We start from the raw sequence: 8,090 nt of genomic DNA on the forward strand, positions 1-8,090 counted from the left end.
ATGAAGAAACCACAGAGCATGTTCTGCAGCTTCCCTAGGAAGTACCTCTCTTAATGTAATTTCACAGCGATGCATCTGTCACTGGGAAACTTTCTGTCTGAACATGAACGATAAAGGTATAGGTAGGGATCTTTCTTGCTTGCTTGCTTTCTTCCTTTCTTTCTTTCTCTTTCTCTCTTTCTTTCTTTCTTTCTTTCTTTCTTTCTTTCTTTCTTTCTTCTTTCTTTCTTTCTTCTTTCTTTCTTTCTTTCTTTCTTCTTACTGTCCAGAGGTATTTTATTTTTTTAAAACACCCATTATGCCATGAATTCATAGGGAATAGTTTCCAGCAGCTCAGCCTCCTTCCCATTGGTTCTCACAAAGTGTGTTTCTCTGGGTGGAGCAGGCTGGCGCTTCAGTTGAACCCAAGTACCTTTCTCTTTGGCTTCTTTCTTATTCTGATCGTTTTCCTTCACATGTTTCAACTATCTCAGCTTTTAGAGTGCTTAATATGCACATTAATTCTTTTGGCAAGAATCTTGCCCTTAACTTGTTTGTTTACAACAATGCCAACAGCATGCTGGGGAACACTGTAGACTCTTCCAGTTTTGCCATGGTAACACTTGTGGGGCATTCCTTTTTGGACAGGGCCCATTCCCTTATGTCTACATCACCTTTCTTATAGATTCGCATATACGTGGCCAAAGGAATAATTCCATGTTTTCTAAAAGGCCTAGAGAACATATATTCGGTGCCTCTCCTTTTTCCCTTTGTATTCATCATTTTGGTGAATTACTGGAAGATGGCGGTTCTGGCCGAAAGGGGGATCTTTCTTTTTATTCCTTCCTAGGATTGCTTTTCTTCCCACTTCCTCCACCTGCTCCTATCCTTCCACCCTGGACTTCACTTCATTCTGCGCACCTCGTCTCACCATTAAAAAATCAAATCGACAAATTAATGTTTTGGAAGCTGCCCCAATACTCAAATGAGTAAAAATGAAATATTGATGGTGATCAACACATTGAATCTTTATTATATCCTAGGTAAATGACATCATGTCACTTAATGCTCACAATAATCTGATACAAGAATATTTAAAACAATCGCCATTTCACAGATTAAAAAAAAACGAAGCTCGAGGTTTCGCAGCTCACAGGTTCTGAAATCGGACTTTGTGTTCTTACTTTCTGCATCCTTGCTCCTCATGGATTGTCAACTGAAAGTTTACTAGAAAGGTAGTGTCTCAGGCCTCACCCCAGACAACTGAGTCAGAACCTGCATTTTAGCAAGATCTCCAGGTTATTCATAGGCACATTCAAGTTTGAGAAGTCCTGTTCTACACTGCACCACCTCCTTCTGGGTGTGCCTCCTGATAGTGCCCATCCACCACTTGCCTGGAAGCCCCCACACACTTCCCAGTGTGCCCAACTTTCTCTCAAGAGTGATTTATGCAGCAAGCCTTTGCTGGTGGAATTCCATTGTGTTGACTTAAACACTCACCCCAAGATCCCTCCCTTCTTCCTACTCTCAATCCATCATCATGTCTCATTTTCTATTTTTGGATACAGCTCAGGGACATGAAGAGGGAGGGCTGGGCTTGTGGCACTGGAGGGTTGCCTGACCAATAATTTCTCCTAGTGGCTGCTTCTGGCCCTGCGTGGGCCAGAGAACAGTGCTATGGGTGGGAAAGCAGGAGAAGCTTCATAGGAAACACCCATCAAGCAAAACCTTTGGCAGAACTGAAGCCATGGAAGTTGTTATGGGTACAGAGGTCCATGGATGCTGGCAACTTTATTAAAGCTTATTTTCACATTGATATCACTCACAAGCAAAAGTCTGACCACTACATGCACTTTCTACTGAGTCCAAAAGACTGTGGAGCTGAGCTATTATAAAAATGGGTTCTCAAAATACTGTATGAAGTCAAAGTTGTTGGATGGTCAATGAAAGATATTTTTTTCAGTTAAAATAGCTCATACACATTACTTTGAAATGGCAGAGGTGACAACTGATGGTCTTATGATGTCATTCCAAGGCCCATGATGATAGACTATTTTTTTATTCTTTTCAAGAGGTAGGGTGTCTCCAAGCTCTCTCCTTGCCATTTCTCTCTTGGAAACCTTTTGTATTTGTCACCTGGCTTCAGTGGGGGTCTGAGTTAAGCAGAAAAGGCTGCTGTAGAGAGATGAGAGGAATTCTTTCTCCTGAGACATGGCCAGTTGGGGTGGAATGCTGGTACAGAGGCCAAGTTTTCTGCCAACAGAATACAGCGTGAAACTGTAACATACTCTTTAATGTTGTCGTAACTTTATTTTCCACTTTAAAGTAATAGAAATTCTTCCTAGAAATAATGTCGCTTAGTAGAGACAGCATGGCATAGCTGACTAAAGCCATATCTTTGAGCATTTGCCAACCTTTGTCGTAAAGGGACATTTTTCATAAGGCTCTTGCATTCACAAGATCAGGAAATGATGGAAATATCTTTATCACAGAATCAAAATGCTCAAAGGGGGCGCTGTAAGATAATTTTATATATTTTATTCTTCAAAGATAGGCAGACATCCTAATTTTTTACAGAGATGACAGCCAGTGAGGTATAATGAAAAGAATAAGGCTTTAGGCTGATGCCAATCTTGAAATGCATCTTAATTCTATTATTTATTAACAAGAGTTTGGGGGAATTGTTCAACTTTTCTGATTTTTAATATTCTTATATTTAAAAATAAGAAAATAGGCACTTTTGTCTTTCGATCCTGAAAACATGCCTGCAAGTTGACTGTAAGATAGTGAAACAATGGATGTAATATAAAAGGGGCAAGGGATCCTGTTTTGATATAAGTTTTGCTTTTTAGACACAATAGTTCAATGATTAGAATTCTAGCATCTCATACACATTCTCTAATTCTATTTTTCTTTGCAACCGAATGTGTAGTCAACATGCTTAAGTGAGCCCCTGGCTGAGGTTAGAGACATCACTTTTAACATGTCTAATAATTATTATTCTTTTCTGTATTATATTAAATTCATGATACTCCTGTTACTAGTATTTAAACCTTTATTATTCTATTCTTCACCATTTTTAATAGAAACATTATGACAAATTACAGTAAAATATTCAAATAATTGCATAAATATTAATCTTTGTTTGGATCACTGAATTCACAGAAGTTATTTCTTAGGGGTAGTTTTTTTTTTTTTTTTTTTTTTTTTGAGACGGAGTCTTGCTCTGCCACCCAGGCTGGAGTGCAGTGGCCGGCTCTCAGCTCACTGCAAGCTCCGCCTCCCGGGTTCACGCCATTCTCCTGCCTCAGCCTCCCGAGTAGCTGGGACTACAGGCGCCCGCCTCGTCGCCCGGCTAGTTTTTTGTATTTTTTTAGTAGAGACGGGGTTTCACCGTATTAGCCAGGATAGTCTCGATCTCCTGACCTCATGATCCGCCCGTCTCGGCCTCCCAAAGTGCTGGGATTACAGGCTTGAGCCACCGCGCCCGGCCAGGGGTAGTTATTTTTAATTACTGCTGTTATAAACAAATTCCAGACCTCACTGATTTAGTTTAAATTTTTTATCATAAAAAGTCCAGTCCAGTGGACTTTGGGAGACTGAGGCAGGAGGATAACTTGAGCCCAGGAGTTCAAGGCCAGCCTGGACAACATAGCAAGACCCCGTCCCTATAAAAAATTAAAACATTTCCCAGGCATGGTGGCACACACCTGTAGTCCCTGCTACTTGAGGCTGAGGTGGTAGGATCGCTTGAGGCCAGGAGGTAGAGGCTGCAGTGAACCATGACCATGCCACTGTACTCCAGCCTGGGCAGCAGAGGAAGACTCTATCTCAAAAAAAGTCTATCTATCTATCTATCTATCTATCTATCTGTCTATCTATCTATCTGTCTATCTATGAGAGAGAGAGAGTCCACTGGAGCTGATCTTGCTTGGGCAGCTCTTCTTAAATTACCAGACTCAGGTGTCCTGGCATCTCTCCTCAGAGACTCTGTTATCCATCAGGGTCTCCCCTGGACGCCTGTGCTGGGTCTGCTTTATTCAGCAGCTGATGAGCAAAGAGAGGGATTATCACATCATCTCCTCCTCCTCCTCCTCCGCCTCCTCCCTCTCTTTCTTCTTTTTCTCCTCCTCCTCCACCTCCTCCTTCTTCTTCCTCCTCCTCCTCCTCCTTCTTCTTCTTCTTCCTCCTCCTCCTTCTTCCTCCTCCTCTTCTTCTTCCTTCTTCTTCTTCCTCCTTCTTCCTTCTTTCTTCCTTCTTCCTTCTTCCCTCTTCCTCCTCCTTCTCCTCCCCACCCCTTCTCCTCCTTCGCCTTCTCCTTCGCCTTCTCCTTCTCCTTCTCCTTCTCTTTCTCCTTCTCCTTCTTCTTCTTCCAACAGGGTCTGGCTCTGTCACCCAGGTTAGAGTGCAATGGCAAAATCAGGGCTCACTGCAGCCTCCACCTCCTGTACTCAAGCAATCCTCCCACCTCAGCCTCCCCAGTAGCTGAGACTGCAGGTGCATGCCACCATGCCTGGCTAATGTTTGCATTTTTTTGTAAAGATGGGGTTTTGCCAGATTATCCAGGCTGGTCTTGAACTCCTGGGCTCAAGGGATCCACTCACCTCAGTCTCCCAAAGTGCTGGGATTACAGGTGTGAGCCACCATGCCAGCCTCTTATGGGTCTTTTTAAGGGCCAGGGCTAGAAGTACACACTTGACACTTGCTTACACTTCACTGGCCATCAATTGTCACAATATGCCATCTAGATGGAAAAGGATTGGGATACGTAGTTTTTCCAAGTGCCCAGGAGAGAAACTAAATGGTTTGGTGAATCCACAGCATTGTCTGCCTGTCAACAGGGCTGTCAAACGGAATTATTAGCCAGCAAGCTGCCACCAGGGCCCTCGAAAAGTTTGTTCATCAAAACTGATGTATAAAAGGGTGATTTTAGTACGTAGTAAGTGTGTATAGCTGTCCACACATGATATATGGAAATTGAATGCATGACAATTGGAGACTATCTCTACATCTTATTGTGTGCAGAGTTAATGCCTATTGCAGAGTTGCTGCAAAGAGTCAGTAAGATATTTATGTGAAAATGCCTAGCACAGAGTTAGTATTAACATGTTGTTCCCTGAGCTTATTTAAAAAACCGAGATTCTTGGCTGGGCATGGTGGCTCATGCCTGTAATCCCAGAGCTTTGGGAGGCCGAGGCAGGAGGATCACTTGAGCCCAGAAGTTCAAGGCTGCCGTGAGCTAAGAGTGCACAATTGTACTCTAGCATAGGTGACAGAGAAAGACTTTGTCAAAAAAAAAAAAAACAAACAAAAACCCAAAAAAGATTCTTCCACAGTCTCCTTTAATAAACTCATCTAGTGGGCCGGGCGCAATGGCTCAAGCCTGTAATCCCAGCACTTTGGGAGGCCGAGACGGGCGGATCACGAGGTCAGGAGATCGAGACCATCCTGGCTAACATGGTGAAACCCCGTCTCTACTAAAAAATACAAAAAACTAGCTGGGCGAGGTGGCGAGTGCCTGTAGTCCCAGCTACTCGGGAGGCTGAGGCAGGAGAATGGCATAAACCTGGGAGACAGAGCTTGCAGTGAGCTGAGATCCGGCCACTGCACTCCAGCCTGGGCGACAGAGCGAGACTCCGTCTCAAAAAAAAAAACAACTCATCTAGTGATGAATGGGTTCCAGCTAGAGTCTGCAACTTCTTATGCATTGCCAAAATTGATTTCTCTACAGTTTAATCATATTTACTTTGAATGATTCTCATAGAAATAGTTAAACATCTGATCATCACTCTTCTTATACTACTCCATCAATGTCAAAGCCATCTGGCCATCTGTAAGTCTTTTCTTCTTTTGGCTCATTTAAAACTTTTTTGATATGTCTATCAGTTTTCACATACGACTCAATGTACATTAACTGCTATTTTCTTGAAACTTTTTATGTGTGAAAACTGGGAGATTATAGTAATCTCCTACCTGAGAAACTTGCCATTGACTTTTATTTTCCATTAAAAATGAATATTTATTTCTCCATTGCTCTCTGCCAGTTAAGAATGTGTTTGTGTGAAAATACCTCAGGAAAACAAAGATTGCTTCAGAAAATTTAGAATGTTAATTTATCCCAGTAGGCTACTGTTATTGGAAAGTTATCAGCCATATCATCACAACCAAAAGTTTTAAAAGAAGTAATTTTATGTCAAGAACATATGAGTGTTACCTTATCCTTTCCTTTAATCTTGTTTTCATCTTAAAAGCAGAGTTTTCCAAAACCTACTGTCTTCTGGGAATAAATCAGAATTTTCCTGAGCCTTTCTTCCTGATGTGCCCCTAGAATTCAGATCCTCATGAATCAGCAGCCACCTCATAATGTGAATGCTCAAGAGCAGAATGAGGAACAACATTCTCCAGGTCTGGTCTGAATTTGGGAGGGCTGACTTGCCTAATTTTAGAGGTGTTGTGCCCAAGAGGAATGGAGGCCGGGTTTCCTTGCTTCTTTACCAATCTACTTATTGGTTTCCTGTTCAACTCCCTTCCTTTGCTTAGTAGGTTTCTAGGTATTCTCATTTATTAATGTTAAAAATACCTTTTCAGATGAATTACTCATTTACACATTCAAACTAAGATTTTCATTTCACAGTTTTATCACAACTGGCGTAATGAACCATGTCAAATTTTAAACTATATTGTGACAACATTTAAACTCGTTATGCTTTGCCTGTGGATGTAATTAAGACAGTGTGTTTGGTATCAGTTTATTCTTAAAAAGCAAAGTAAAAGCAGATGAGGTGTATTTATAGACTCATCAGCCAATGAATGGATGAAAGAGAAAAAGAAATTAATGGGGAAATGTCAGCCAGAATGGAGGAGGGACCCACTGAGAAGTTCATTTCCAGACCAACTATTTGGAATTTAGTCCAAAGACAGCTGTCCCTTGATTTACAGTAGAGGAAAAAAATGACATTGTAAGACTATTGGGCCTCAAGTTAAGAAGCAGGCGAAGAGTAACATACTTCAAATAAACTTCTGCAGTTGGGATGGGGGCCCAAGCACAATGCTTACAGTCAGGGCCCTATCTGGAGGTGCATGCCTTCCTACAAAGAGTGGGGCTTAGAAAAATCTGGGAAAGAAGGAAAATCTGTAGAAAACGTAGAAGCTTTGGAACTTGGTCCTGGCCACTTGAAAGCTGTTTTGATTTGAAGCCAAAGCCCCTAGGGGGTGGGGCGTAGCGGGGTACAGTGAAGGGGGAAGCAAAGAAAAGGGCAGAAGACAAAATTGTAGTATAAAGCCCCAACCCGGGGCATTCAGTTTCAAGAACCGACAAAGAAGAAAAATGAATTGCAAAGAGTAAGGGATACAGATTCATTTCTTTGTGTTTTCTTGAAAGCTTGGGTAGTGCATTTCTTTTATTGTAAAATGAAACACAACAGTTGTCAGACATTCTGGGGCATGTGTCTGACATTAGACACAGGTGAGGCAGAATAAATCTGCATTGTCTTGAGTACATGTAAAAGGGCAGCATGAGAGGAGGAAATATGGTTGTTTTGGCATCCTGTTTTTAACCACCCATATTTCAGAGTCTGGGAGAAATGATTTGGGCCCAAGCAAAGTCTTGTGGTCTGCAACACTTCAGCTGGGGTGAGGGGGAAGCAGAGAGGAAATGGCTTCACTGGTTCTCTTCCCCAAAGCATCTAAAGGAATGTTCATTAATGACTTTTAGAAGAAATTCCTTCTGATTTTCATGGGGGAGCAACCAAGAAGAGTTCTTCAGAAATTCAGATTTAAAAATTCCTTTTCTAGAGAATTAAAATATGTTAATAAAAGGTAGGTTTAATTCAGAAAAATATATATTCTCTGGGAATTCATAAAGGAACGTTTCTTTTGTTTGATATAGATACTTGTCTCTAGATCCTAATGTACCTGCATTTCTGAGCCATAGTTTTGCTTCTCCATATATCCCTAAACTCTTTTTCTCCTTCCTCTGCCTCAGTGAATTTGACCGATGTAGTTTGCTGATGTGTGTGATTGTGGGCTCTTGGTTTAACTCTTTAGAGACAGATAAATAAGATGATATAGGAAAGGAAAAAGAAGAAAGGAAGGGAGGAAAGGAAGGAAAA

At 41.6% G+C, this 8,090-nt stretch overlaps 1 pseudogene; it reads right to left on the reverse strand.

Annotated features, from left to right (window-relative positions):
• Positions 1-274: 274 nt before the first annotated feature.
• Positions 275-765, reverse strand: LOC117091032 (annotated as a pseudogene).
• Positions 766-8,090: the final 7,325 nt, after the last annotated feature.

Source organism: Trachypithecus francoisi, unplaced genomic scaffold (genome assembly GCF_009764315.1).
Source record: "Trachypithecus francoisi isolate TF-2019V2 unplaced genomic scaffold, Tfra_2.0 Lachesis_group11, whole genome shotgun sequence".
Lineage (NCBI taxonomy): Eukaryota > Metazoa > Chordata > Mammalia > Primates > Cercopithecidae > Trachypithecus > Trachypithecus francoisi.